The sequence below is a fragment of the Myotis lucifugus genome, unplaced genomic scaffold (assembly GCF_000147115.1).
Source record: "Myotis lucifugus unplaced genomic scaffold, Myoluc2.0 scaffold_29, whole genome shotgun sequence".
NCBI classification, from domain to species: domain Eukaryota; kingdom Metazoa; phylum Chordata; class Mammalia; order Chiroptera; family Vespertilionidae; genus Myotis; species Myotis lucifugus.
The window spans coordinates 6,540,002-6,555,090 of record NW_005871077.1 but is presented as its reverse complement, the minus strand read 5'-3'; positions in this window follow the sequence as shown (position 1 = coordinate 6,555,090).

Genomic DNA, 15,089 nt, shown 5'->3' with positions numbered 1-15,089 from the left:
GTCATCTGTGATGATATCTCCCTTCCTGGAGCAGGTCTTCCATTTTAAACTCTTTTAGCCAGTAAGGGGGAAGGTCAAAGGTTTTTTCCCTGAGTCTTTTGTTTCTTAAAAATAACCAGCTTAAAATAATCAATATTCCAAAGAGGCATATTTTGGGGTGCTTGCCTTCATAAGATATACTCAATTGGTTCCTTGAATTTAGCCTCTAACAATTTTTATTCTTAGACTGAGAGAATGATGAAGAAAAACACTCCTGTTCCTTTCTCATTTGCTCTTGGGTCTCACCTATCCATTCTGAGAATCTCTATTCAACTTGTGGACAAAAAAAAGGTTCTACGGAAAGTAACCTCACAGGGTGATTTCATCTTACATTTCTTACTGGGCAGGTCATGGTGGATAGTCATGCCCTAGGCATACAACTTTTTAGTAAAAACACTTATCTCTGCCTTAAGTAAGCCCTGTCCATTGTTCCTGTGAATCTAGGTTAACACACCTTTAAAATGCCTCCTTTCATACCCCTCCGTCTAAAGCAGGGCCACCCCCTGGACTACATATGCAGGAAAAAAAAAAAAAAAAAGCAGGGCCACCCTCAAGAGAGCGCATAATCTTAACTATCTTGTAATTGATCCCCATCTTCATGTAATCTTATTTACATTTCCTCCTTAATCTCAAATACATAAAATAAATAGCAAAACTGTCATTATCCAAACCATTTTTCTCAGTCTGTTGGGATCTGGCTTCCAGGCATATCCTGTTTGACTCAAATAAACTTTTATAAAAGTTCTCTATAGGTTTGGACATTTCTTACATTGATAAACTTATCAGAGTCCTCCAACAGGAAAACCTGACTTGCAATTCCTGTGTGGCAAGCCCATGAATATCTTTCAGGACTACCTTGGTTATTTAAAAGTAAGGATTTTGTTTGTTTTTTAGAGAATTAAATGTATTTAAATTAATAGAATTATAAGCATGTGCCAATGTGATAGGCAGTTAGACAGACATGAACAGAAAAAGGATGATTGGCCAGGTACAGGTCACCAGGGTGGAAAGCCCTGGATGCCTAGCAAAGGGCAATTGTAAGGTGAGACCTCACCCTCAGATGACCTTTCCTCCCCTAACATATAGCTGATAAGTGGTTTGGACTTCCTGACCTTTCCCCCCTAAAGATAACATCTAGGCTTCAGTTGCATTTCAGCTCCAGGCCCAGAAAAGCAACAAAAGCAGCCACAACTGACCTCAGGACCAGCTGCACTGGCTAATGACCTCCTGCCCTGGTGCTAGCCAATCAATCAGTGGAGACCACAACCGTGAATGGACACACCTAGAAAACTGCTGAATATTCTACTGAGATCTTCCCCTGGCACCTCCCCTAAAATCTCCACCCTTAAAACCCTTAGGAGGAAGGGCACAGCATGCTTTCCCTCCCGGGAGCATGTCCTCGCCTTTCCCTTCTCCCTCCCCATCCCAGGGGCAGTCACCTTTATATCTTCCTCACTCCTAAGCTTCAAGGGCCCCCACTTTAGCTCTATAACTAAGTTTCCTAATCCCATTTCTTCTATGAATTACTTCTTCCACCTCTATGATTTTATCAATAAATGTTCTCTTATAGTTTGAGTCTGGACTCTGAATTCTTTCCTAGCCAGAACTCAAGTACCAAGGTTGCTGAACCCAGATCTGGTCCCACCACTTACATACTTAAAGGCCCTGAAATAATAATTTGGTAGAACATTTCCCAGCAATGAATGGGCTCTGAAGTCAGTCAGATCTACATTAAAAATCCAGCTTTGTCAAGTAAGTGACCTTAGACAAGTATTTAACTTTTCTGTACTTCACTTACCTCATTTGTAAAATGAGAATGGTAATTACTAGAATTCATCACATGGGGTTGAGAAAGATTAAATGAAATGATTCATGTAAAACACCAGCACACTGCCTCATAAATCTAATATGTTATTATACCATTGCCATTACTAAGTCAAGGAGTACAAAACGCAGCAGCAGAGTCTGCTGCTCCCTCAAATTTAGTCTGGGACTGTAATTTACCTTGTCATTGGAGAGAGGAGCATTCTGGAATGGCATATCCAGAAAGACATAACAAAAATCCCAAACACTAATATTAATTAAGTTGTTTTTATTTTTCTCCAGACATATTTTATAAGATTATGAATTTGATCAAGAAAGACAGCCATTCTTGGGTCTTTTAAGCTCCCACACATCCTGCTGGGCATAAAGTTCTGGTGGCTTTTTATCTGGGCCAGTTCTCAGGTTGTGTTTGAGACTGGCAGCCTGTAGGCATAATGTCGCATCTCTCCCGTGACTAAGAGTAGGCAGGCTTGCTTACTGTTTAAAAGCAGTGGGATCTGCTGATAAGCTCAGCATTCTTCAGCTGCCGGGGTCCAGCCCCAGCGGTCCAGGGGTTCCCAAGGTGTGGACGGAGTCGGCGAAGAATGAAGGACACGAAGACAGCGTTATTCTCTGTGGATCCTCCTGTGCCTGGCTGAGGCCACAGAGAGAGATCCAGAGGCAAGTTGAGCCTTTATTTTATAGTCAGAGGTAAACAAGGTAGTGGTTACCATAGTTACACTGTTCCTGTGAGTTTCACGTGTTTTGGCAGCACTTGCTGCACCTCCCTCAGCCCATTAGCTTCCCAGATAAGATCTAGGGAGCATTATAAGGTCAAGCCTAATTATGCTGAGAGGACTGTGCCTTCTAAGCTGGGACTTGTTTGTGACTTTGCCAACAGGTCAGTCTGAGGCTTAACCCTATAGCCGCGCCCCACATTCAGCCATGATACAAAAAGGTTGTGGGCACAATACCCATCAGGGTCCATGTAGCCTCATACTCATGGGACTGAGGGGGGCCAGGGGACCAGTTAAAACATGTGGTGCTAATGCTGCTTGTTGTGCTGTGAGTAATAGTCTGTTGTCTCTGACCCAGGGAACTTGTGCTTTCTGTGAGCACCCATAAAACAAGAATAAGATAATTTATTAGTTTGCAAATAAGGTTAAATACCAGATCCAGCACGTCTTCTTGCCCCAAGATGTAAGGATTATATCAAGAATATGTCCACATTCAGGTAACATGCAACATGACCCTCATTCTTTTAAACTTCCTTCTGGGAAGGTTTTATCAAAGAAGAATGTGCCAGTGCCATCATGCTGAAGGGCTGCACCCAGATGTTCTCACAAGCATTCCTGAAGACTGGTGCATGAACAGGCATAGACACATAAGGTGTTCAACATGGGAAAAATGATAATGAATATTTATATATCTTTTTCTTCAAATAATTCTTTATAGCTTCTTGTTGCCTATAAAATAAAATACAAACTCCTTTCCAAGATATGTAGAAGTCTCTTTATGGACTTCCTGATACTAAAACCTCATCCTTTGACATCCCCTTTCCCTCATTCTGTTAGAGATGTATAGAACAATTACATTATTCATCATACATTTATTCACTCAACAAGTGTCCCCTGATAGCACATGATACACCAGACCTTGTGTTAGAACTGGAGCAAAGCAGTGGACAAACAGGTCTCATTGTTGTGTTTTCTCTAGCACAGGCACACCCTTCTGAAGGCTCTGTTATCTGCTCTCCCTTCTCTTAAGATCTACCTGCATCTTCTCTGACTCTGAATCTCAGTTTTTCTTCCTTTGTGCTACTTTACCATCAAAAGTATATCTCCACCATAACAATGGTCACTTATATCACTTAATTGTTTACTTTTGTGACTTGCTCTCTCTACCTATTACTTCCATTCAACATGCCTCTCATGTTCAAGTTCTTTATAATTTTGATGCAGGATCTATGTCTTATTCGCATTTTTATCTGTAGGACCTGTACAGCATCTGACATATAGTAAACATTCAATAACAAATTTTCTGAGTCAATGAATGATTAATTTGTTAATTTTTTTGGTTACTCCATATGCAGAATTACAGATTTATAATGTGGGGTTGAGAGAGTTTTGTGAGACCATTTCTAACTGTCCACACCACAGGTAAAGCATTTCTTAGTTGAATCACAGGAAGCAATTCAAATACCAGATACCCAGTGTTCAGGCAGCAGAAAATCTGTGAACAGAAATAATAACTGACATAAGAGGAGACACTTCAGTTGAGCAGCTAAAGTAAGTGAAGGAAGTGAAGAGGGAAAACAAAATACCAATTTTCATGTCTAATTTTAAAAAATTCTCTCTTGAACCAGGACCATTGCACAACAGGTAGGACTCTTGGGTAAAAATAGACTATGTTGAAGTCTGTTCTGCTTTTTTGGGCTCAAGCTTCAGAGTCAAGATCTACAAAACTTTCACTATACTGTGAGCTGGATAATGAATCATGTGTTACAGCCTCATGTGTATAGATGTTAAATAAATGACTACAAGATGGGGTGAGAAGAATTGTTGAAGACCAGGTAGGCCGTCTGAGACATAGTCAAGTAGAGAGGGAAATGGGAGAAAATGGTTTTTATTATATAAAGGGAAGCAGGCCTTGAGTCTGTGGTGTACAGAGGAGCTGTGGTGTGCAGGAAACAAAAGAGTTTGCTCCTCTAGAGGAAATTAACTTTTTTTCTCCTCTGATGTATCCTCCCTTTTCATTACCTCTTGCATTTCCTTTTCTTCTCTCCTTGTGTTTCTTCCATAGAAATGGTGGTTAGTCTTTGGCACCAGTTCAGTTCATTAAAATGCAGCTGCCTGTGAGCCTTAGGGAGCATCTGCTTTCTATCGTCTCATAAGTTGTATTTAGAGTAAGTTAAGTTCTACCAGAGTGGATCTGTCCAAGAAAACATCCAACAACTTGTAGAATATGATTAAACTTTGTTAAGGTAAGAAGTGAATTTTCTCACTGATAATTCATGACCAGGCAATCTGATGTTTGATGTCCTCAACCTGGTGATTTGCTTCTTTAACTGATGGCTAGGCCTTTTAGCCCATCAACTTATAATTGTTCAAACTGACCAGAGGGGGAAAACAAAATACCAATTTTCATGTCTAATTTTAAAAAATTCTCTCTTGATACATTAAGTTCTTGAACCAGGACCATTAAAAATGTTTTAAGATAAAAAGTGAGTTGTTAGCAAATATTCTGATATTTATAAATGACAAACAATGGCTATAAGTTTAGATTGCATGTCTTCAAAAAAATTTATGAAGAAGTGCTCACTGTGGCCTAGATGTTCTTCCTCTGGGTTATAACAGCTTAGGGGGTAGCCACACCCATAATATATTTTATAGTATGCACTTATTTATTGTCTATATTCTTCAAACTCCAAGTAGTGAAAATTAAGATCTTTTTAATAGATAGATATTTGCAGTTCATTACATAGAAATTTGACAAATAAAATATTTTTATCATAGTATTTTTATTCCAATAAACATTCAGAATGGTGCCTTCTCCTTTTCCTGATTCTCCTTACATTGTTGGTCAGACAAAGCTGCTTACTGATAGAAGCCTAATAAATGCTGGGTAACTACAAGGTCTGAGCTACTCGAGAGAAGGAGGAGGAACTGAGAGGACATAAGTGACTTTCAGGCTTGTTTTCTGTTCAGAAAATTTGTCATGATTTTTCTCTCAAAATTTGAAGCTAATGTGTCCAGCAAAGAAAGTATCCTACCTTCTTTGTTTCTATGTGTCCCACTTCTTTTAATAATTAGTTTGACCAGAAACCCCAATTTTCTTTTTATATGCAATTTTAACAGAACTTGGCATATTTTAAGTTCCTCTACTCAGTCTTCTAGCAAGAAGACTTGGCTTTGTTTTTTCCTTAAGCCATGTCAAAATTTATAATGGTTTGATATAATTTTAAATATTTGATGCATTTTAAATTTTTGAATAGCTTATATATTAATAGTAAAATATTCAAAACATATAAAGGATATGCATGAAAAGCAACCCTTTCCTTATACCCTGTCCTTTGGTTTCCCAGAGACAGCCATGATTACTCATTTGCTTTCAGACAAACATATACTTACACATTGTGAAAGATGTGGTAACCATGTCCTGTGTGGCTCGGGTTCAGGACCTGGAGAAGGGCCATGCGCAAATGACAAGACCAGACAAGAAATATGAATTTAGAAACAGGGGGCCAGGCAGAGCGCCCATCTCTAGTGGAAGGGCTTCACTGGTGCCCAGGACCTGCCAGCCTTTTATTCAATTTTAGATACACATATTGCCCTTAGTCAGGCAGGCAATTCCAGTAGCAGACAGACTATCTTAAAGGTCAGTAAATATTAGTAAAGGTTTATTTTATTAGGTCAGGAAATTGCTTGAGCCACCATTGTCTCAACTAAACAATCAGTGCATAGCTTTGGCCCTTGCCAGAGCTCAAGGTCCATCAGCATTCTGGGTTCCTTGTTTACACTTTCCTGATAGCTTGGACAATGGGTAGCTTCTAGCATCTCCCCCTTTTTGTTTCCTTAATAAATCTTGAAAAGTGAATGCTGCCTGAAGGGTTTGAGTCCTTTCAAGACTCTTCATTCCACATCTACAGACTAGAAATAAACATATAAGAACAAGAATGAGACAAATGTAAGAAGAGGCAAATGTAAGGAGATCCAGTGGAAAGGATAGTGTGAAGCCTGTGCATTACTTCTTATACAGATGGCTTGTAGCATTAAGGCACATCTGGATGGGGCCTGAGAGGAGTACAAATGGATCAAATACACAGGCGGTGGCAAATACTGTCCTATTGGGAGTTCCCCATAAGGTACGAATGGAATTATCTGAGCTATAGTTAAAACTATACCATTTAATAGGTGCAAGTGCAGCAGCTAATTTCCATTGTGTATTTTGTAGGGGCCAATTGTCGTGTAATTGGGATCCAACAAATCCTCCTCCATGCCATGGAGTGATTAGCTTCAACATATAGATAGGATGCGGTCCCCTTCCATTCTAGGGTGCTATTGTTACTATACGCAGACCCGTAGGGGCTCCAATCCACAAAAGAAAAACTGTTATTAAGTTTGCTGTTGGTAGGGTAGTCACTATAACAGTCTTGCCAATTAATTTCTTCCTCCGTGGGGTGCCATTCATAAAACTTTTTACATAATGGCTTATGGGAAGGTGTCTTAGTAAAGTTACATTTTCTGTACCTCTCGCAGGAGCAAATAGTGATAAGAGATGTATTTGGGCTTTTGCTCCCCCCTCCTTTGGTGTCCATGCTAGCCAGAAGCCTCTCTTTAATTTTACAGACAAAGGAGCAGTGGTTTGATTCTGTGTCATACAAAAGGGAAGCTGGGTGGTGACACCTGTGTAATTATATTTTGCTCATATACTTCCCTGTCCCACCTGTGGTCTTCCTGGATGACCAAGGTGTTTGGTGTTATTGGTGACTACATTAGGCAAGGGATCAGCCCACGGAAGGGGTGTTACCCATGGAGGGTGAGGAACATAAGCCCAAAATGCTTCCCCATTTGCCCCCGGTATTATTACTGCACAGCTGATGACTGCTAGCATGGCAAGAAAGACATTCTCAGGGGTCCATGGGGTTTTAGTTTCCTCACAAATTCACTCAGCTTTCTGGACCGTCTTTTTCACCATCCCCCAGGTGACCTTGGGCTGTTTGTGGTCCGCCTCATTCTCCTCCCACTCCTTATCTTCAGTGGGTTGCGTGGGGCTGCTGCTATCTGCAGCTGGGGTAGTTGATTGTCTGCAGCTGCTAGGCGTGGCTCCAGGTGCAAGGTCCTCATTAACCTGGCCATTTCCTCCCTCGGATCCATGTTGAAGTTTAATATTTCTTGCAGGAATCCACACGGGCTTGGAGTAGTTTTCTGGAAATACACAAGCGTATCCTCAACCAAATGTTAACAGGGGATCGGGGCCCTTCCATAAACCAGACTCGGGATCTTCCCATTTAACCAGACCATTTTCCTTTGGCTTATTCTGACACCAGTGTATTTCCATGGGTGTCTTGTCATCGGCATCACAAGGGAAAAAAATTAAAGTAATTAAGCTTGGTTAGTCTACTTACAGGCGATTTCTCCACACACCCCCCCTTTTCTGTTTTAAATAATATTAAGAGGCTTTTGAAAATCCTGCAGTGTGCTAAATTCTCCACTTTTTACAAAATTGCTGGAAATGACAGCTTGTGTCATTGAGTCATTTTAATTGAGTAACAAATTTGTCATTTCTTCCATAGAGATTTTTAGATAAGGTCTTAACCAATTAATGTCCTTTAATAACTTCTAAAAAGTCATTTAAGGTTTCAAGGCAATTCTTTTTGCATTTCTACTTTTTAGGCCTAATATATTGACTTTTAATTACAGTTTCTAAATATTTGAAAGGCATTTCCCTTTATTTCCTCCCATAGTGATCTTTAAGCTATATTTAGGGAGCCTCTTTTAAAAACCTTTTTCTTTCTTTTAAACAGAGCAACAACTTGGTTATTTTTCAGATGCTGGCCAATACTGCCATGCATACATTTTAAGTAACTCTCTTTTTTTTACTTATGGTGTCTCATGGTGAGATTTAATGCTTGAAAAATAACTTTTAGTTTATTTTGTAAATAGTAGCGGAAGAGATTTTAAAATTTCTTTTTATTAAGCTTAAAATTTACTTTTAAACAGCATTCTTTTTGGCTAGTGCTCATTTGCATATGTAACTTGATAAGGATAGTGGTCTAGTCTTTGTTTAAACTTCCCTGAGATTTTATGACCCTTTTACAACTTTTGAAAATAGTTAACTTTAGAATTTCTTTCTTTCTTTCAAAACTTCTTTTTTCCTTCTCATCATATATATAACCTTCATAAATTTTATACTTTCAAATTAGTCTTCAAACCTTCTTTTTATGTTCAAAATGCATTTTACTCTAATATTCTTTCTTTCTGTTATTAACTTGTATATATCTTCAGCTATTTGTATAGAAATTTTTCCTCCTTTTCCTTTAAAATGCATGTCCTGCCTTCTATTATTAAAACTATACAATATTTAAACCTTAATTTTCCAATGATAATTAAAAGTAAACAGCCAGCATTTTTTAGGTTGACATTTATCAACACACCTTTTGTAATTATTCTAAAAGACAGGAATTAAATTTAAACCAGTTTTTATATTAAAAATTTGGCTCAAACTATAGAATTAATCCTCCTTTTTTTTTTAGGTCAATAAAATATTATATTCTAGGTTGAAATTTTACTACACGTAGTACACATGAGGACTACAATATATTTTGAATTACTAATTTCTCCAGAGAAAATATTTTTCTCAAAAATGAATTTCTAAACTTTATGCATTTTATTATTACAACCATATAATTTCTTCTAACTTAATTTGAACTTTATACTTTTAGAAGCCTCAAATTTTAGGTGGCAAGTTAAATACTTAGCATTTCTCAAATTAGTAATATTTTTATATATTTAAGGATATATATTTTAAATAAAACATAAGACATATTTAATTAATAAATTCAAATCTATCCTCTAGATTTTTCATATGAGGCAAACTTAGATTAATATTTTAATATTTTTGTAATTTTAAAATATCTAGATATTTAATAATTTTTATTATTTAATTCAGCAACGTTCTAAAGTTTTAAGTTACCAAAGACTTTGGAAAACGATGTTTGAGGCTGGCGAAAAAGGCAGGGGGAGGAGGGATCAGGCCCTCTTGAATTTTAAAACTACCACATTCTTCCTTAGAGATAACATCTAAGGCTGCTGCTGCCACCCACTTCTCCACTTTTACAGGGAGAAGAGCAACTGACCATTTATCATTAATATATTATTACTGAAAAGCTTCACTATGAATTCTTCATTTTAGTTACATCTATTTATTTATGTTTTAACAACTTTGAGATTTTAAAGCCAATTACTATCTCAGGCATTTTCTTTTGACAAATTTTGTGACAGAGATAACTTACTGACTTTCAGTGACTTTAATGTTAAATTATTTTATTTTTATTTTATATAACAGGACTGCCCCCAAGATTTGGGAGGCAACCTTGGAATGTGATACATTATTATTCAAGAATTACCATTATTATGGAAACATTAATTCTATTGTCCAAAGATAGCCTGTATCTTTTCCTTGTGTCATTTTTGCCATCTTTTAGGGAAAAAAACAATCTTGGGTTTATTCTATAGCATCCATGAAGAGATTGTGGCTCAGCCAACAGCCACCTAAAATCAGGTGGGCGCCTTTCTCTTCAGCCAGCCTTTTTCTCTTCACAAGTACAGAAATCCCAGATGCATTCCTAAATTCTGCAAAATTTTAAATGATGGACCGGGAAATAAAAACATGGTGAAAATGAGACTTTTAATAACACTCTCGAGAGCGGACATCGATTTTATAGGATCACCAAAAGACCTAGTAATTTTTTAATTACTTCCCTCTGTCTAGGGAATTTTCTTAAAACCTGTGTTATTGGCCATGTGTACCACTCATATTCTCTCTCTCTCCATTCCCACATTTTGTTTGCTCTGGGGAAATTTAGTAATGGACTGGCCATCTACTGTTTCTTTTCTATTAAATTAAATTAAAGGCATGCTTAATAGACTAACAATAAACAATACACATAGACAAGCACCCAGTTCACAGATTTTTTTCATACTCTGCTCTACATAGCATTGACTGGCATCCAAAGTTATTTTTGCTAAAATCTGCCTGTCCCATTTTCTCTAGCTGTTGAACCTTTCCACACTGGAGCCGGAATGCTTGTGCCTTTCCCATGAGCACCTTGTGTCCTTTTTGGTTGCTTACATTCTTTTTAAAAATGTCCTGTTCTTCCACAAAGTCTAATTTGCTCATAAGCTTGTTGCACATAATGTCAAGTCACTGCTTATTATTTGACTAGAGTCCCGGTGCACAAAAATTTGTGCACTCGGCGGGGCGGGGGGCGGTCCCTCAGCCCGGCCTGTGCCCTCTCGCAGTCTGGGACCCCTCGGGGGATGACCACCTGCTGGCTTAGGCCTGCTCCCCGGGGGATTGGGCCTAAGCTGGCAATCAGACATCCCTCTGGCAGCCCGGCAGCCCTCGGGGGATGTCCACTTGCCAGTGGGGAGCAGACCTAAGCTGCAACAAAGTTTCAATTATAGAAGGTAAATAAATCCCAGAATTTAAAAAAAAGAATAAAAGGAGAGGCTGGGAGCTTCAGTCGTCGGCCAGCCTGAAAACGGCCCTCAGCCCCTCACCCAGACTGGCCAGGCACCCCAGTGGGGACCCCCACCCTAAAGGGGGTGTGACCAGCCTGAAAACAGCCATCAGCCCCTCATCCAGGCTGGCCAGGCACCCCAGTGGGGACCCCCACCCTAAAGGGGGTGTGACCAGCCTGAAAACAGCCATCAGCCCCTCATCCAGGCTGGCCAGGCACCCCAGTGGGGACCCCCACCCTAAAGGGGGTGTGACCAGCCTGAAAACAGCCATCAGCCCCTCATCCAGGGGCTGATTACCCTTTTTGTCTACCCTTAGCACTGCTGAGGAGGCAGGAGAGGCTCCTACCACCACCGCTGTATTGGCAGCCATCAGCCTGGCTTGTGGCTGAGCAGAGCTCCCCGATGTGGGAGCGCACTGACCACCAGAGGGCAGCTCCTGCATTGAGTGTCTGCCCCCTGGTAGTCAGTGTGTGTCATAGTGACCAGTCATTCCCAGTCTTTCTGCTGTTAGGGTCAGTTTTCATATTACCCTTTTATTATATAGGATAGAGGCCTGGTGCACGGGTGGGGGCCAGCTGGTTTGCCCTGAAGGGTGTCCTGGATCAGGGTGGGGGTCCCGCTTGGGTGTCTGGCCAGCCTGGGTGAGGGGCTGATAGCTGTTTGCAGCTGGTCACACCCCCTTCAGGGTGGCGGTCCTCACTGGGGTGCCTGGCCAGCCTGGATGAGGGGCTGATGGCTGTTTTCAGGCTGGTCACACCCCCTTTAGGGTGGGGGTCCCCATTGGGGTGCCTGGCCAGTCTGGGTGAGGGGCTGAGGGCCGTTTTCAGGCTGGCCGACGACTGAAGCTCCCAGCCTCTCCTTTTATTCTTTTTTTTTTTAAATTCTGGGAATTATTTACCTTCTATAATTGAAACTTTGTTGCCATCCTTGCTCGCTGCAGCTCTGAGGCCACGGCCTGCTGAAAGCAGGTATCTGGGGTTTGTTTAGCTTTTATAATTGAAACTTTGTTGCCATCACTGGAGCTGAGAGCCGCGCCAGCTCTGAGGCCACGGCCGACTGAAAGCAGGTATCTGGGGTTTGTTTAGCTTCTATAATTGAAACATTGTTGCTTTCAGGCTCAGAGCCGGGCCGCAGCAGGTGGGGAACCTTGGCTTCCTCCATCACTGGAGCAAGCAAGCCTCATGTTCGCTTCAGCTGCGTGGTTGCCGGCCGCCATCTTTGTTGGCAGTTAATTTGCATATCACCCTGATTAGCCAATGGCAAGCGTAGCAGAGGTTCAGTTAATTACCCTTTTTGTCTTTTATTAGATAGGATTTGGGAAATGTGGGTCAGCTACCTGTATAATAGGAAAAGCAAGTCTCTCCTCCAACATCATGTGCTTTAATCCTTCTCAGATAGCTCTTTGTGTTGTAATGTACCCCGCGAATCACAGAAGGACGCCTCAAGAAGTTGAATTAAAGAGTCACATTTATTGCAATCCTGGACTCTGAGGGGGCATTTCACTCTCCCAAATCTCGAAGTGATAAGATGGCCGCAACACCAGATTTATATAGGCAAAAATCACAAAGGTATTGATTACATCCCAGGGTTTGGAATGAGGAACCTGGTTCACAAAAAATCAGTTTACAGAAGCAGAATTAAGCATGTTAATTATAGTTTTGGGTCTCCAGATCACTGAGTCGACAGGAACACATTATCTAGAGCCCTCGGGTCTTGAGACCACTGAGTCAACCAGAATGCATTATCTGTGGCCACTGAGACAATTTAGGATAATTGTGCTGTCCTGTTTCCCAGGTACAGAAGAATGTGCTTTGATAACCAGTAAGATCACAATCAATGGGTTATTCACATCACAATCAATAAGGTATTCAATCGAATGGGATGATTTATACAATTCAGAAAATCAAAGTAACTTTTCTGTTGTTAAACAAATCAAATAAGTACAGAAGCCAAACAGCAGGGTTAGAGTTAAACTACAGTTTCTACCTGAGATGATTGCTACCATACTTCATTTGCACAGGTGATTCTATTAGCGATGAATTAAATGTTTCAGGATCAGAACATGGAGGCAAGCTTTTCCCCTGCTGCTGAGCTTTTTCAAGTTCTGCCCCACTCTTTCCCAACATTCAACAGCTAATGTACCCTCTTCAGGAAACCAAGTATTATGTTCTATAATAATATGCAAAAAATGTAAGAGAAGACCTTCTGACACCTTAATTCTTTTATCCTTGAGCATGCAAGCCCACAGTCTACAATAAAGGTTTTCCCTTTTTAACCCAATTCTGCCCCATTAGCCTGGCTAAAAAAGACGTTCCTACCCACTTACAGATCGTGACTTCTGCAGCTAGCGTAGGCTTTGCATATGGCGAATTTCCTCCACCTTTTCGGTGATTTCTTCCCCATCTATCCAGTGAATTTTCCCCACCTATCCGGTGAACTTTGTTTTTCGCTCTAGGTCAGTGGTCAGCAAACTGTGGCTCCCTGAGTGTGGCTCTTCCACAAAATACCACGTGCGGGCGCGTACATACAGTGCAATTGAAACTTCGTGGCCACACTCAAGGGGCCAAAGAGCCGCATGTGGCTCGCGAGCCGCAGTTTGCCGACCACTGCTCTAGGTGAATCTTCTTCTACAGGTGTCCATCATTCAAGGGCGCCAGATGTGAAAGATGTGGTAATCACGTCCTGCGTGGCGTGGGTTTAGGACCTGGAGAAGGGCTGCATGCAAATGACAAGACTAGACAAGAAATACAAATTTAGAAACAGGGGGCCAGGCAGAGAGCCCAACTCTAGTGGAAGGACTTCACTGGTGCCCAGGACCTGCCAGCCTTTTATTCAATTTTAGATACACATATTGCCCTTAGTCAGGCAGGCAATTCCAGTAACAGACAGACTACCTTAAAGGTCAGTAAATATTAGTAAAGATTTACTTTGAGACTATTAGGTCAGGAAATTGCTTGAGCCACCATTGTCTCAACTAAACAATCAGTGCATAGCTTTGGCCCTTGCCAGAGCTCAAGGTCCATCAGCATTCTGGGTTCCTTGTTTACACTTTCCTGATAGCATAGACAATGGGTAGCTTCCAGCAACACATGCATAGTATTTACACTCACTCCTCCTCTTTGACACAAATAGTATATTACACACTGTTCTGTATTTTGTTTTCCTCACATATCTACATGTTTCAGAAAATGTTCCAAATCAATATATATAAAGTACTGTCTCATTTTTATAGCTGCACTTTATCCCATTGTATGGAAATACTATAATTTATCCATCCAATTCCTAGTTGATAAACATTTAGGCTGTTTCCATTAACCTCTGTTCTGCAATGACTATCTTTGTTCATATGTTTTTGCATATACATGTGAAACTATCTGTAGGAAAAAGTATTAGATTCAAATTGCTTTGTCAAAGGGAATATAAGCACATAGGTATTGCCGAATTATACTCCAAAGATGTTTCCTCAATTTACATTCACAATAATGTGGTTTGAGAATATGGGTTTCTTTTTCAAACATGCACCGTCTATAAAGAGAGCTACTCTGCTCAATATTTGCCACTATGTCTTGCAATCAGCAACTAAATGAATCTACCAGACACTAAATATAATTAAGAGCCAATTACAGTTACTACTGAAATTAATCAATGTAATGTTCCTTCTCACCTTCCCCAGCTGATTAAATGTATACTTAATATCCATGCCTCAACTGGCAATCTTGGAGGTCTTTAGTGACTGAACACAGAACATTTGACAGCTATGATCATTGACAGGAGAGAGAGTATTCTGTGTTTTTTTGACAAATAAAGGTCAGTATCTTAAGCCTGATGATTTTCTGTTAGACAAGTATTTAAACTGAGATCTTATATATCAAAATTCAGCAAAATATTAAACATGATGGTGAGTTCTGCAGCTGCTTGCTATTGCTGCCTAAAACTGTCTACACTTCTGATATTGGATCATAATCAGATCTTTTAAGACTCAGCCTGAAACAATTCTGTCTG